This window comes from Phyllobates terribilis, unplaced genomic scaffold (genome assembly GCF_046119375.1).
Source record: "Phyllobates terribilis strain yellow unplaced genomic scaffold, ASM4611937v1 Scaffold_241__1_contigs__length_2998254, whole genome shotgun sequence".
NCBI classification, from domain to species: Eukaryota; Metazoa; Chordata; class Amphibia; order Anura; family Dendrobatidae; genus Phyllobates; species Phyllobates terribilis.
In genome coordinates this window covers 2,533,865-2,550,352 of record NW_027363001.1, presented here as the reverse complement: position 1 = coordinate 2,550,352, position 16,488 = coordinate 2,533,865, and the positions used below count along the sequence as shown (strand labels likewise).

Sequence of the window (16,488 nt, the reverse complement as noted above, 5' to 3'; positions counted from 1 at the left end):
ACTTTTCGGCTTGCTGCTGCTGCAATCCACGCGTTTTAGATCTGCATAACTCCACCTCTTTAAACACAGCACCTTCACCCCCTGCTGTTCCCACCCGCCTCAACACCGTTGGAAGGGAGGAGAACCAATTAAGGCGGGGGGTGGGGTGGAACGAGCAGCTGTCTACCCTTAGCAGGAGGGCTCCTGATTACATACCTCTCCTGCTGCTGCTGCTGCTGGCTGTCCAGCAGCAGACTGAAGGTGGCTGCTGCTGTGCACAGGTATATAAAGGCTCAGAGCCTATTATGACACGCGCAGCCAGCGTTCCATTGCCACATTCCATCTACTGCAGGCAGGATACCTGGCTGGCTGAATGTCGCTGAGAAGCTCACAGAGACCGCCATAAGCAACAGTTTAACAGAATGCCACAGACTAATCAACCAAACTTTTTGGGTTGGGTTCTCTTTTATAGTCTGCAGGCATTAAATGAAAGAAGTCAGTGTTCCAGCAGAAGGCGACAACGTTTCAGAAAAGGCATTGTAGCAAACCAAAAAAGAAATTTTAAGCGCAGCAGAGTAACCAGCGCACATACCTGTTAGCTCAGGTGAGTTTAAAAGGCTGCTGTTGATAACAAGGGCATTTGCTAAATAGATGGTGTGTGTGCAACAATATACTGAAAGGTCAATTATATTGTGCAGCTTATCTCACCACCTGTAGTTATTTAGGTGAAAGCTCCAAAATGCTTGCCTAATATGTCTGTTTATCCAAAAGGAAGTAAAAAGGGAGAGCTAGAAAGATAGCATTGCATCACATTACATGGCAATGCAATGCACAGTTGCTGAAGTTGAACCAAAATGAGCTTGTAATCTGGCTTCTGCAACTTTGAACATGAAAAATCCAATGAGGAGAAGAAAAGCAAAGCCAAAGAGTCCATCCCAAAATCCGACAAACAAGCAAAATGAACAAAAAACATTGAATTCAATTCTTTCTGATTTTAGAAACTGCATTAAAGAAGGGGTGCACCGGTCCTGGAGATACTGCAATACCAGGTCAATGCATGGAGTGGACAGAGCAAGCTCTTTTTCCATCTCCCTGTTCTAAAAATCCATTTAATATATGGTCCCCAGATAGGGGACGTATCAGATATTAAACTGATAAGAACAGATACTACACTTGATCTTAGCCAAAAGGCCGAGAAGCGATAACCAGAATTGGTTTCAAACTACGGAGCCACCCAAGGATCCTGAAAAGTCCATTTGTGGAGATGAGCTCCTGGACTCCCGTTAAGAAGACATGTTGTCAACCTCTAGATCCCTTACATGCCTGCACTTTTCGGCTTGCTGCTGCTGCAATCCACGCGTTTTAGATCTGCATAACTCCACCTCTTTAAACACAGCACCTTCACCCCCTGCTGTTCCCACCCGCCTCAACACCGTTGGAAGGGAGGAGAACCAATTAAGGCGGGGGGTGGGGTGGAACGAGCAGCTGTCTACCCTTAGCAGGAGGGCTCCTGATTACATACCTCTCCTGCTGCTGCTGCTGCTGGCTGTCCAGCAGCAGACTGAAGGTGGCTGCTGCTGTGCACAGGTATATAAAGGCTCAGAGCCTATTATGACACGCGCAGCCAGCGTTCCATTGCCACATTCCATCTACTGCAGGCAGGATACCTGGCTGGCTGAATGTCGCTGAGAAGCTCACAGAGACCGCCATAAGCAACAGTTTAACAGAATGCCACAGACTAATCAACCAAACTTTTTGGGTTGGGTTCTCTTTTATAGTCTGCAGGCATTAAATGAAAGAAGTCAGTGTTCCAGCAGAAGGAGACAACGTTTCAGAAAAGGCATTGTAGCAAACCAAAAAAGAAATTTTAAGCGCAGCAGAGTAACCAGCGCACATACCTGTTAGCTCAGGTGAGTTTAAAAGGCTGCTGTTGATAACAAGGGCATTTGCTAAATAGATGGTGTGTGTGCAACAATATACTGAAAGGTCAATTATATTGTGCAGCTTATCTCACCACCTGTAGTTATTTAGGTGAAAGCTCCAAAATGCTTGCCTAATATGTCTGTTTATCCAAAAGGAAGTAAAAAGGGAGAGCTAGAAAGATAGCATTGCATCACATTACATGGCAATGCAATGCACAGTTGCTGAAGTTGAACCAAAATGAGCTTGTAATCTGGCTTCTGCAACTTTGAACATGAAAAATCCAATGAGGAGAAGAAAAGCAAAGCCAAAGAGTCCATCCCAAAATCCGACAAACAAGCAAAATGAACAAAAAACATTGAATTCAATTCTTTCTGATTTTAGAAACTGCATTAAAGAAGGGGTGCAACGGTCCTGGAGATACTGCAATACCAGGTCAATGCGTGGAGTGGACAGAGCAAGCTCTTTTTCCATCTGCCTGTTCTAAAAATCCATTTAATATATGGTCCCCAGATAGGGGACGTATCAGATATTAAACTGATAAGAACAGATATTACACTTGATCTTAGCCAAAAGGCCGAGAAGCGATAACCAGAATTGGTTTCAAACTACGGAGCCACCCAAGGATCCTGAAAAGTCCATTTGTGGAGATGAGCTCCTGGACTCCCGTTAAGAAGACATGTTGTCAACCTCTAGATCCCTTACATGCCTGCACTTTTCGGCTTGCTGCTGCTGCAATCCACGCGTTTTAGATCTGCATAACTCCACCTCTTTAAACACAGCACCTTCACCCCCTGCTGTTCCAACCCGCCTCAACACCGTTGGAAGGGAGGAGAACCAATTAAGGCGGGGGGTGGGGTGGAACGAGCAGCTGTCTACCCTTAGCAGGAGGGCTCCTGATTACATACCTCTCCTGCTGCTGCTGCTGCTGGCTGTCCAGCAGCAGACTGAAGGTGGCTGCTGCTGTGCACAGGTATATAAAGGCTCAGAGCCTATTATGACTAGAGATGAGCGGTGTTCGACTAGAACTGTTCGCCAATCTCAAATTCGAGCTGTTTTGGGCGGTGTTCGAGTTGTTCGACGAACCCGAACGATTTGCAAAAAATTCGGCTGTTCGAGGTTATGTTCGATAACTGTTCGTGCACCAAAAGCGTGTCCTGCATGTCTGGCGCTATTTAGAGCACCAATCATGCAGGGATTGTCTGCCACTCACTGTAATGCCACAGCCATGGTGGTTGTGGCATTACAGTGATTGCCCAAATCGATGGGAACAGTGCCAACAGTGAAACATGAAAAGCCGGCAATTCAGCAGCGGCATACACCTGTACCCGACAATTTAGAACCGAAAGAATAGAGCTTCACACATAGATTAGATAGATATAAACATGTCAGCCACATATATAAGAAGTACAGTGAAAGTGCTGCTTACTGTACTTGTCATTTAGCGTAAAGGATTTATCAAAAAAAATAATAGTGTTTTCATGCACCGTCTCTTTAAAAAAGCCGGCCGGCAATTCAGCAGCGGTACCCGACAATTTAGAATAGAAAGAATAGAGAATCACACATAGATTAGATAGATAGAAACATGTCAGTCACATATATATGAAGTACAGTGACAGTGCTGCTTACTGTACTTGTCATTTAGCGTAAAGGATTTATCAAAAAAAATAATAGTGTTTTCATGCACTGTCTCTTTAAAAAAGCCGGCCGGCAATTCAGCAGCTGTACCCGACAATTTAGAACAGAAAGATAGAGCATCACACATAGATTAGATAGATAGAAACAAGTCAGTCACATATATATGAAGTACAGTGATAGTGTTGGTTACTGTACTTGTCATTTAGTATTAAAACAAAGGATTTATTATTAAAAAAATTGGCGTGGGGTTCCCCTTAATTTTAGGCTCTAGCGGAGGTTAAGCAGACGGCTGGGGCAGATGTTTGAAGCCTGAGAAGGGGGTAATACCCACGGAGCTTCCCAGGCTACTAATATCAGCCCCCAGCTGAATACATAGCCTTTACTAGCTATTAAAATGGGGGACCCCCCGAAAAAAATGACGTGGGGTCCCCCCTAATTTAATAGCTAGCAAAGGCTAGGCAGACAGCTGGGGGCTGATATTAATAGCCCAGGAAGGGAGCCATGAATATTGGCCCCCTCCCAGGCTAGAAACACCAGCCGTCAGCCGCCCCAGAAATGGCGCATTCATAGGATGCGCCAATTCTGGCACTTAGCCTCGCTCTTCCACGCTGCCCTGGTGCGGTGGCAGGGGGTAATAGGGTTGGGGTTGATGTCAGCTTATAATGCCAGCTGACATCAAGCCCAGGTTAGTAATGGAGAGGCGTCTATAAGACACCCCCATTACTAACCCCATAGTCAAAGTTAAAAAAAACACAAACACCCAGAATAAAGTCCTTTAATTGAAATAAAGACACAATCCTTTATTGTTCTAAATTAAACCATACTTACCGTCACGCCCATTCCAGCTGAAGCCAACGATCTCCTGCAATAAAAGAAAAATAATAAAGCAACCTCATCCTTACCTTTCCATGGTTCCCACGACAGCTTCAGCTCTGCTACATCGAGATGACAGGCTGGACCGCAGCAGAACGCTGCCATCCAGCCTCTCATCCCGCAGACACTGAGAAGCGCAGGCTTGCTTGCGCTGCTCAGCGTCTCTCTGTGACGACATCCAGATGAGCCGAGTTCATGTCCAATGAACTCGGCTCACCTCATGCACGTCACTGACAGCGTGGGAAAATTCTCACGCTGAAGCGGTGAGTGCAGGAGAATTCTCCCACGCTGTCAGTGACGTGCATAAGGTGAGCTCATGTCCAATGAACTCAGCTCACCTCCTGCTCGTCACTGACAGCGTGGGAGAATTCTCCTGCACTCAGCGCTTCAGTGTGAGAATTCTCCCACGCTGAAGCGCTGAGTGCAGGAGAATTTTCCCACGCTGTCAGTGACGTGCATGAGGTGAGCCGATTTCATTGGACATTAACTCGGCTCATCTGGATGCCCTCACAGAGAGACACTGTGGAGCGCAAGCAAGCCTGCGCTTCTCAGTGTCTGCGGGATGACAGGCTGGATGGCAGCGTTCTGCTGCGGTCCAGCCTGTCATCTCGATGTAGCAGAGCTGAAGCTGTCATGGGAACCATGGAAAGGTAAGGATGATGTTGCTTTATTATTTTTCTTTTATTTCAGGAGATCGTTGGCTTCAGCTGGAATGGGCGTGATGGTAAGTATGGTTTAATTTAGAACAATAAAGAATTGTGTGTTTATTTCAATTAAAGGACTTTTTTCTGGGTGTTGTGTTTTTTTTAAATACTTTACTAGAAATTCATGGTGTTCATGTCTAATATTGGCGTGACCCCATGAATTTCGGGCTTAGGGCCAGCTGATAATGCCAAGCTGGCCCTAACCCCTTTATTACCCAGTGAGCCACCGCATCAGGGCCCTGGATGAGTTGGGTACAGCGCCAGAAGATGGCGCTTCTATGAACGCGCCATTTTCCGGGGTGGCTGCGGACTGCAATTTGCAGCGGGGGTGGCCCAGAAAGCTTGGGTCTCCCTGCGCTGCGGATTCCAGCCCCCAGCTGCCTAGTTGTACCTGGCTGGACACAAAAACAGGGCGAAGCCCCACGTCAATTTTCTTTAAATTATTTCATGAAATAATTAAGAAAAAAAGGGCTTCCCTATATTGTTGTGTCCGGCCAGGTACAAATAGGCAGCTGGTGGTTGGGGGCAGCCCGTTCCTGCCTGCTGTACCTGGCTGGACACAAATATAGTGCGAAGCCCCACGTCAATTTTTTTTAAATTATTTCATGAATTTCCTGAAATAATTTAAAAAAATTGAAGTGGGGCTTCGCACTATATTTGTGTCCAGCCAGGTACAGCAGGCAGGAACGGGCTGCCCCCATCCACCAGCTGCCTATTTGTACCTGGCCGGACACAACAATATAGGGAAGCCCTTTTTTTCTTAATTATTTCATGAATTTCATGAAATAATTAAAAAAAAAGTACGTGGGGCTTCGCCCTATTTTTGTGTCCAGCCAGGTACAACTAGGCAGCTGGGGGCTGGAATCTGCAGCGCAGGGAGGCCCAAGCTTTCTGGGCCCCCCCCCGCTACAAATTGCAGTCCGCAGCCACCCCGGAAAATGGCGCGTTCATAGAAGCGCCATCTTCTGGCGCTGTACCCAACTCATCCAGGGCCCTGGTGCGGTGGCTCACTGTGTAATAAAGGGGTTAGGGCCAGCTTGGTATTATCAGCTGGCCCCAAGCCCAAAATTCATGGGGTCACGCCAGTATTAGACATGACCGCCATGAATTTCTAGTAAAGTATTTAAAAAAAACACAACACCCAGAATAAAGTCCTTTAATTGAAATAAAGACACAATTCTTTATTGTTCTAAATTAAACCATATTTACCATCACACCCATTCCAGCTGAAGCCAACGATCTCCTGCAATAAAAGAAAAATAATAAACCAACCTCATCCTTACCTTTCCATGGTTCCCACGACAGCTTCAGCTCTGCTACATCGAGATGACTGGCTGGACCGCAGCAGAACGCTGCCATCCAGTCTGTCATCCCGCAGACACTGAGAAGCGCAGGCATGCTTGCGCTCCTCACTGTCTCGCTGTGACGGCATAAAGATGAGCCGAGGTCATGTCCAATGAACTCGGCTCACCTCATGCACGTCACTGACAGCGTGGGAAAATTCTCACGCTGAAGTGCTGAGTGCAGGAGAATTCTCCCACGCTGTCAGTGATGTGCATGAGGTGAGCTCATGTCCAATGAACTCAGCTCACCTCCTGCAGGTCACTGACAGCGTGGGAAAATTCTCCTGCACTCACCGCTTCAGCGTGAGAATTTTCCCACGCTATCAGTGACGTGCATGAGGTGAGCCGAGTTCATTGGACATGAACTCGGCTCATCTGGATGTCGTCACAGAGAGACGCTGAGCAGCGCAAGCAAGCCTGCGCTTCTCAGTGTCTGCGGGATGACAGGCTGGATGGCGGCGTTCTGCTGCGGTCCAGCCTGTCATCTCGATGTAGCAGAGCTGAAGCTGTCGTGGGAACCATGGAAAGGTAAGGATGAGGTTGCTTTATTATTTTTCTTTTATTGCAGGAGATCGTTGGCTTCAGCTGGAATGGGCGTGATGGTAAGTATGGTTTAATTTAGAACAATAAAGGATTGTGTCTTTATTTCAATTAAAGGACTTTATTCTGGGTGTTTGTGTTTTTTTTAACTTTGACTATGGGGTTAGTAATGGGGGTGTCTTATAGACGCCTCTCCATTACTAACCTGGGCTTGATGTCAGCTGGCATTATAAGCTGACATCAACCCCAACCCTATTACCCCCTGCCACCGCACCAGGGCAGCGTGGAAGAGCGAGGCTAAGTGCCAGAATTGGCGCATCCTATGAATGCGCCATTTCTGGGGCGGCTGACGGCTGGTGTTTCTAGCCTGGGAGGGGGCCAATATTCATGGCTCCCTTCCTGGGCTATTAATATCAGCCCCCAGCTGTCTGCCTAGCCTTTGCTAGCTATTAAATTAGGGGGGACCCCACGTCATTTTTTGGGGGGGGTCCCCCATTTTAATAGCTAGTAAAGGCTATGTATTCAGCTGGGGGCTGATATTAGTAGCCTGGGAAGCTCCGTGGGTATTACCCCCTTCCCAGGCTTCAAACATCTGCCCCAGCCGTCTGCTTAACCTCCGCTAGAGCCTAAAATTAAGGGGAACCCCACGCCAATTTTTTTAATAATAAATCCTTTATTTTAATACTAAATGACAAGTACAGTAACCAACACTATCACTGTACTTCATATATATGTGACTGACATGTTTCTATCTATCTAATCTATGTGTGATGCTCTATCTTTCTGTTCTAAATTGTCGGGTACCGCTGCTGAATTGCCGGCCGGCTTTTTTAAAGAGACAGTGCATGAAAACACTATTATTTTTTTAAATAAATCCTTTACACTAAATGACAAGTACAGTAAGCAACACTATCACTGTACTTATTATATATGTGACTGACATGTTTCTATCTATCTAATCTATGTGTGAAGCTCTATTCTTTCTGTTCTAAATTGTCGGGTACCGCTGCTGAATTGCCGGCCGGCTTTTTTAAAGAGACGGTGCATGAAAACACTAATATTTTTTTTAATAAATCCTTTACACTAAATGACAAGTACAGTAACCAACACTGTCACTGTGATTCTTATATGTGTGACTGACATGTTTCTATCTATCTAATCTATGTGTGATGCTCTATTCCTTCTTGTCTAAATTGTCGGGTACCGGTGTATGCCGCTGCTGAATTTGCCGGCCGGCTTTTTTAAACAGAGTGTCTTCTGAGCAGTTTGTCAGCTTTTGGACACCTTTGCAGGTGTTTTCTATGTGTTTCTATGTGTTTTTGTTTGCCTGCCATTGGTTTTAACGGTGTTCGACGGTGTTCTAAGGTGTTCGACGAACAGTTCAACGAACAGTTCCTCGAACATCCCGGTGTTCGACGAACCGAACCGAACCCGAACACTACGGGGGTGGCTCAACACTAATTATGACACGCGCAGCCAGCGTTCCATTGCCACATTCCATCTACTGCAGGCAGGATACCTGGCTGGCTGAATGTCGCTGAGAAGCTCACAGAGACCGCCATAAGCAACAGTTTAACAGAATGCCACAGACTAATCAACCAAACTTTTTGGGTTGGGTTCTCTTTTATAGTCTGCAGGCATTAAATGAAAGAAGTCAGTGTTCCAGCAGAAGGAGACAACGTTTCAGAAAAGGCATTGTAGCAAACCAAAAAAGAAATTTTAAGCGCAGCAGAGTAACCAGCGCACATACCTGTTAGCTCAGGTGAGTTTAAAAGGCTGCTGTTGATAACAAGGGCATTTGCTAAATAGATGGTGTGTGTGCAACAATATACTGAAAGGTCAATTATATTGTGCAGCTTATCTCACCACCTGTAGTTATTTAGGTGAAAGCTCCAAAATGCTTGCCTAATATGTCTGTTTATCCAAAAGGAAGTAAAAAGGGAGAGCTAGAAAGATAGCATTGCATCACATTACATGGCAATGCAATGCACAGTTGCTGAAGTTGAACCAAAATGAGCTTGTAATCTGGCTTCTGCAACTTTGAACATGAAAAATCCAATGAGGAGAAGAAAAGCAAAGCCAAAGAGTCCATCCCAAAATCCGACAAACAAGCAAAATGAACAAAAAACATTGAATTCAATTCTTTCTGATTTTAGAAACTGCATTAAAGAAGGGGTGCACCGGTCCTGGAGATACTGCAATACCAGGTCAATGCGTGGAGTGGACAGAGCAAGCTCTTTTTCCATCTCCCTGTTCTAAAAATCCATTTAATATATGGTCCCCAGATAGGGGACGTATCAGATATTAAACTGATAAGAACAGATTTTTTTTTTTTTTTTTTTTTACAAAACCATTCAGGTTTAAAACAATAATGCAGAATAAAAGGTCGTCTCCTCATCTGAAAAAAACAACCATTCCACAATCATTTATCGTTTAAAACTCATCATGATGGTTTCTTTTATTATCCAGTTAAATTGAAAAAATGCAATATACACATCAGAAAAAAACAAAATTACAGACTAATTATATGTTTCCATTTCTGGAATTTCCATACTCCCTCTGCATCCATCCCACCTTTCATATCACATTTATAATAGAAATATAACTTCTCAAGGACCATTTTAACACAATCATCCACCTCAAAACGCTCATTTTTAAACACATACAAGTTCCGGCAATTCCACAAAACCTCCTTCACACAAGCCAAAAACAGCCACAAAATCCTATCCTTTTCACGGTTTAACATGCATAACCCAAACATGACAATTTCAAAATTCAAACGTTTCACCCCAGTCAATTCCATACATAACCCACCCAATTTAGCCCAAACATCCTTCGCAAACCTACATGACCATAGAACATGATGGACCTCTTCATTACACCCACACCGCTCTCTCGGACACCTTTCAGACACCGCCAACCCTTTCCTTTTTTGTACACTCCTCACAGGTAAAATCCCATGCAAAGACATCCAAACTAAATCTTTCTGTTTGTTAGACATATCATGTTTGACCAGCTTACACCAGACATCCTCCGCTTCAGCTGACCTTAACCCATTAATTTCACACATCCTATTATCCGCACACATCCTTTTCACCATGCTTTTATTCTTCAGAAAACTCACCATCTGAACTTTCTCAAGATGAAATTTTTTGATAAAACATTCCAATTGTAGGTACCAATAAGGGCATACATAAGCAGTAGGTTTACAGTTATCATAATTCATCCATTTTAACCGATGGAAGACGGAGCCTCCAAGGTATCTACACATACATGCAGCCTTGGATTGCTTTAATAAAAGTCCTGCAAAAAAACTAATACAATTCAGACCAATAAAAGTCTCGATGTTAGGGAATCCTAGGCCACCATTCCTTTTACACCTATGAAGAAATTCCCTCTTGGCCTTCTCTATATTACTGCCCCAAAGGAACACAAAAAGTAATCTATTAATCTTCTTCAAAACTCCAACAGATGGGGGAAAAATCAAAGCTACATAAATAAGCATAGGGAGAATGATACTTTTAATGATTAAAATTTTCCCAGTAAAGGACAGATCACGCAGACGCCATAATTCCAATTTCCTTGCAATTTTACCACCCAGATCCTCCCAACTCTTGTCCCCTTTTAAACTCTCATCCAGACACACCCCCAACACTTTAATCCCCCCTTCCACACATTCCATATCTGCATCACTCACTTTTTTACTACTAAAAAATCCCTTAACCTTACTTTTTCCCAATTTATTTTGAAAGCAGAGGCCACACAAAAACATTGGACTAACCATTTAACCCTTGCGACATCACTCTCAGAATCACACAACACACACACATCATCCATATAACCAATCACTTTAATAGCCTTACCATCACAGCCAGGGATCAAAAACCCCTTTAAAACTGTATCCCTTCTAATAAGCTGGAGAAGAGGCTCCATCACACAAATAAACATGATTGGAGAAAGCGGGCATCCCTGCCTCACCCCTGACAATATTTCAAAAGACTCAGATAAAAAACCATTCACCTGCACCACACTTCTAGCACCCTCATACATTCCCATAATCAATCTAACCAAGCGCTCTGGAAAGCCCATCTTCAACAACACATTAAACAAAAACACATGAGCCACACAATCAAAGGCCTTTTCAAAGTCAAGCGCACATACAATCACACCTTTCTTTCTACTCTTACAATCCTCTAGCACATCCCTCACCAGACAAATGTTCTCTTGTATCCTCCGTTCAGGCACTGCACACACTTGTTCCTCCTCAATCACAGATGCTATCACTTCTCTCATACGACAAGCCAAAATTTTCGCAAAAATCTTATAATCAGCATTAAGCAGCGTAATTGGTCTCCAGTTGGCTAGCCTCTTTCTATCACCTTTTTTAAACAATAACACAACCAAACCTCCCTTCATACACTCAGGCATACTCACTCCGGCAAACAAGGATTTCATGACTTCAAACAGATCCTGAGAAACAACGTCCCAATATTTTGCATAAAAATCACATGGGATTCCATCCTGCCCAGGGGATTTGTTCTTCGGAGACTTGGAGATCACACCCAACAATTCTTTCTCTGTTAAATCATCCATCAAAGCCTGACTTTCACTTTCTGTAACAAAATTTCCAAGTACCTGCAAAAACTCATTCTCGTTCCCCAAATCACACTTTTTCTCCCCATACAAGCCTTTATAAAAATTAACCACTTCCTTGATCACTCCCTCACCATGTACCTCATCACCCTTATCATTCACTAACACATGCATATCCCGTTTACCACCACACATTTTCTTAAAAAAGAAGCGCGTACATTTCTCATTCTGTTCCCTAAACTTCACTCTCGACCGGAATATGATTTCCTTTCCTCGTCCAAACATCCAATCACCCATTTCGTTCTTCATTTTAACCAACTCACTTTTAACATCTATACCCATAGCTCTACATTCATGCAAAAAGGAAATCCTCCTATTTATTTGTGTATATAATAATCTCTTCTTTTTAGCCTTAATATAGCCAATTTTCCTGAAAAAATCCCTAATTCTAACCTTGACCCACACCCACCATTCCAAGATATTGCAAAAATCCCTTTTCCTCCTCACCCAACCATGGTATTTTTTTGAAAAACACCTGAAAACTTGCTTGTCATCCAGAACACTCACATTCATCCGCCACCTCCCTTTGCCATAGAAAAAACCATCCACCTCAAACACCCCAAGCAAACACTCATGATCAGAGAAGCAAACTTTCTCTTGGGAATACTTAACACATTTAACTGCCGGTGAGGAAACAAAAAAATAGTCCAGTCTAGACTCGGCATGGCCATCATCTGAATGATATGTAAAAGGTCCCGGCTTCTCCGACACAGCATCCCTAAGGGAGAAGTCTTTAGTCATTTGGTTCCATAGATTACCTGTAACATCCACTTTAGATTGCCATGAACCTGCCCTTGCTTCTTTTGAAAAAATACAGTTAAAGTCACCAATAACAAAAACAGGCAACTTGCCATGCAAAAAAAAAGTCAATTTTTTGAAGAGTGATAAGCGCTCATTTTTATCCACATTTGCATATATGCAAATTAGTTTAAAGTCCCAACCAAGGTATGATAGAGTGATACAAGCACATCTTCCTTCCAGAATAATAGTTTTCTGTTTTAAGCGAATGTCTCTGTTTTGGATAAGGATTCCAATGCCATCATTTCTGTTAGTATTAGAAAAGGACCACACTGCCTCCCCATACAGCCACTCATTTTGTTTAGGAAATTTAGATAAACCACATTCTTGAACACATATAATGTCACAGCCCTTAGATGCCAAATAGTCCAGAACAGTGGCACGCTTTGTCGCTGATGCAAACATACGTACATTCTGGGAGATTATTTTCAGCCGCAGGACCATAGGTGTCAATGCAGGTTATGGAGACCGGGAAGACCAGAAAAGGAAATCAACATGTCTCAGGCCACCTCAGAAAATTCAAATAGGCTCTCCAAGCCTGCCACACCCTTTTCCTCTAAGAAACCTTCACTAGGTGATATGGGAGTGGCCTTATAAGGTTCATTCAAATGTGAATCCTCCCCAGAGTCAGATAGGACGGAAAAAGGGTTGTGAGACTCAAAAGACTCAAATTTCTTCTTTCGTAACCTCTTTACAGTTTTACCAGTCTTCTTCTGTTTGGCCAAGGCTTTACAAACGATGGCAGCATTTTCAGCTGAAGGCATCCTGGCAGCCTCTATTTCCTCTGGAGAAACTGACCACTGTATGTCAACGGAACTTGGGGCAGACATCTCCTCAGAGCTTTCCACCTCCTCAATTACCTCACTGAGAGCCGTCTCAGCCCCTGACCCAGAAGGCAACTCTACAGGTGGTGCCACACCCACGTCAGGCTGCACCTGGTCTCCAAGATTTCCCTCTACAGTGATATCATGCACCTCAGCCACAGTGGGAATAAAATCCACCACTTCCTCCACCATTGTAGTAGTTTCAGGAACAACACGAGGGATTTCAGTAGGGCCCTCCTGTGCCTGAGGAGCCCCCTGTCTCTCCCCCCATGTCCTACGTCTCTCAGTATTAAGACGCGCCAAAAAAACCTGACGGCTAACATTAGGACATGATCTACAAGTGTGGCCATTTTCACCACATAAGTCACATATTGCAGGATAGGGACATTCAAAGGCTTCATGCCCTGATTTTTTACAATTCCTACAAGTTACATCAGAGGTACATTCCGCAGCTATATGGCCATAACAAAAACATTTCCTACAAAAAGAGGGCTGACCAGGATAATGTAGGAATCCTCTATTTCCTCCAATGGAGAAATTTGCAGGTGGGTGCATGGTTCCACCAATACCCTCAGGGTCAGATTTGAAACGAGCCCAAAATTTCACATTCCCATTGAAAACAGCAAAAATATTCTTTTGCATGATTCCCCCCCTTATTACTGAGCAATACTGTGATAAGAAAGCTCTAATCAAAGGGATCTCCACAAACGGGTTATACATGTGTACAGTAATGGGCCTTTCAATATTAGAAAACAAAGGCTTAGGGATTATAAATTGTAAATACTCATGATGTCTTTTCTCTTTTAAACGCTGAAAGAAAGTCAAACAGTCTGCTTCCAAGTAGAAAGAAGTGTCATAATTACCAGCTTTAGGAAACTCCTGGATACAAAAAATCTTCTCCAGTTTAAATCCCGTCAATTCCATCACTATATTCCGGACAATAAATTCCAAGCCGATGTTATGTCTGTGGTCCTCAATAACCTCCAATCGCACGGTATTCTTTACAGCCGCCATTGTAATGCCCAAGGCACGGATCGCTTTCTCCACCACACGAGCCGAAAATACGCACCCCTCAGCCCAGACCGAGGCAAACACCCCGATCTGAGCCAAAAGGCCGAGAAGCGATAACCAGAATTGGTTTCAAACTACGGAGCCACCCAAGGATCCTGAAAAGTCCATTTGTGGAGATGAGCTCCTGGACTCCCGTTAAGAAGACATGTTGTCAACCTCTAGATCCCTTACATGCCTGCACTTTTCGGCTTGCTGCTGCTGCAATCCACGCGTTTTAGATCTGCATAACTCCACCTCTTTAAACACAGCACCTTCACCCCCTGCTGTTCCCACCCGCCTCAACACCGTTGGAAGGGAGGAGAACCAATTAAGGCGGGGGGTGGGGTGGAACGAGCAGCTGTCTACCCTTAGCAGGAGGGCTCCTGATTACATACCTCTCCTGCTGCTGCTGCTGCTGGCTGTCCAGCAGCAGACTGAAGGTGGCTGCTGCTGTGCACAGGTATATAAAGGCTCAGAGCCTATTATGACACGCGCAGCCAGCGTTCCATTGCCACATTCCATCTACTGCAGGCAGGATACCTGGCTGGCTGAATGTCGCTGAGAAGCTCACAGAGACCGCCATAAGCAACAGTTTAACAGAATGCCACAGACTAATCAACCAAACTTTTTGGGTTGGGTTCTCTTTTATAGTCTGCAGGCATTAAATGAAAGAAGTCAGTGTTCCAGCAGAAGGAGACAACGTTTCAGAAAAGGCATTGTAGCAAACCAAAAAAGAAATTTTAAGCGCAGCAGAGTAACCAGCGCACATACCTGTTAGCTCAGGTGAGTTTAAAAGGCTGCTGTTGATAACAAGGGCATTTGCTAAATAGATGGTGTGTGTGCAACAATATACTGAAAGGTCAATTATATTGTGCAGCTTATCTCACCACCTGTAGTTATTTAGGTGAAAGCTCCAAAATGCTTGCCTAATATGTCTGTTTATCCAAAAGGAAGTAAAAAGGGAGAGCTAGAAAGATAGCATTGCATCACATTACATGGCAATGCAATGCACAGTTGCTGAAGTTGAACCAAAATGAGCTTGTAATCTGGCTTCTGCAACTTTGAACATGAAAAATCCAATGAGGAGAAGAAAAGCAAAGCCAAAGAGTCCATCCCAAAATCCGACAAACAAGCAAAATGAACAAAAAACATTGAATTCAATTCTTTCTGATTTTAGAAACTGCATTAAAGAAGGGGTGCACCGGTCCTGGAGATACTGCAATACCAGGTCAATGCGTGGAGTGGACAGAGCAAGCTCTTTTTCCATCTCCCTGTTCTAAAAATCCATTTAATATATGGTCCCCAGATAGGGGACGTATCAGATATTAAACTGATAAGAACAGATACTACACTTGATCTTAGCCAAAAGGCCGAGAAGCGATAACCAGAATTGGTTTCAAACTACGGAGCCACCCAAGGATCCTGAAAAGTCCATTTGTGGAGATGAGCTCCTGGACTCCCGTTAAGAAGACATGTTGTCAACCTCTAGATCCCTTACATGCCTGCACTTTTCGGCTTGCTGCTGCTGCAATCCACGCGTTTTAGATCTGCATAACTCCACCTCTTTAAACACAGCACCTTCACCCCCTGCTGTTCCCACCCGCCTCAACACCGTTGGAAGGGAGGAGAACCAATTAAGGCGGGGGGTGGGGTGGAACGAGCAGCTGTCTACCCTTAGCAGGAGGGCTCCTGATTACATACCTCTCCTGCTGCTGCTGCTGCTGCTGGCTGTCCAGCAGCAGACTGAAGGTGGCTGCTGCTGTGCACAGGTATATAAAGGCTCAGAGCCTATTATGACACGCGCAGCCAGCGTTCCATTGCCACATTCCATCTACTGCAGGCAGGATACCTGGCTGGCTGAATGTCGCTGAGAAGCTCACAGAGACCGCCATAAGCAACAGTTTAACAGAATGCCACAGACTAATCAACCAAACTTTTTGGGTTGGGTTCTCTTTTATAGTCTGCAGGCATTAAATGAAAGAAGTCAGTGTTCCAGCAGAAGGAGACAACGTTTCAGAAAAGGCATTGTAGCAAACCAAAAAAGAAATTTTAAGCGCAGCAGAGTAACCAGCGCACATACCTGTTAGCTCAGGTGAGTTTAAAAGGCTGCTGTTGATAACAAGGGCATTTGCTAAATAGATGGTGTGTGTGCAACAATATACTGAA

At 44.3% G+C, this 16,488-nt stretch overlaps 3 non-coding genes and 1 pseudogene across 3 annotated transcripts; all 4 read right to left on the bottom strand.

Moving 5' to 3' along the window:
* Nucleotides 1-991: 991 nt before the first annotated feature.
* Nucleotides 992-1,182, bottom strand: LOC141217538 (U2 spliceosomal RNA). The gene has a single exon (XR_012286370.1). It is a non-coding gene; the product is annotated as a U2 spliceosomal RNA (small nuclear RNA).
* A 1,115-nt stretch (nt 1,183-2,297) lies between these two features.
* Nucleotides 2,298-2,488, bottom strand: LOC141217594 (U2 spliceosomal RNA). Its single transcript, XR_012286423.1, has one exon. It is a non-coding gene; the product is annotated as a U2 spliceosomal RNA (small nuclear RNA).
* Nucleotides 2,489-9,167: 6,679 nt separating this feature from the next.
* On the bottom strand, nt 9,168-9,370 carry LOC141217625 (U2 spliceosomal RNA; annotated as a pseudogene).
* A 6,143-nt stretch (nt 9,371-15,513) lies between these two features.
* Nucleotides 15,514-15,704, bottom strand: LOC141217574 (U2 spliceosomal RNA). Its single transcript, XR_012286404.1, has one exon. It is a non-coding gene; the product is annotated as a U2 spliceosomal RNA (small nuclear RNA).
* Nucleotides 15,705-16,488: the final 784 nt, after the last annotated feature.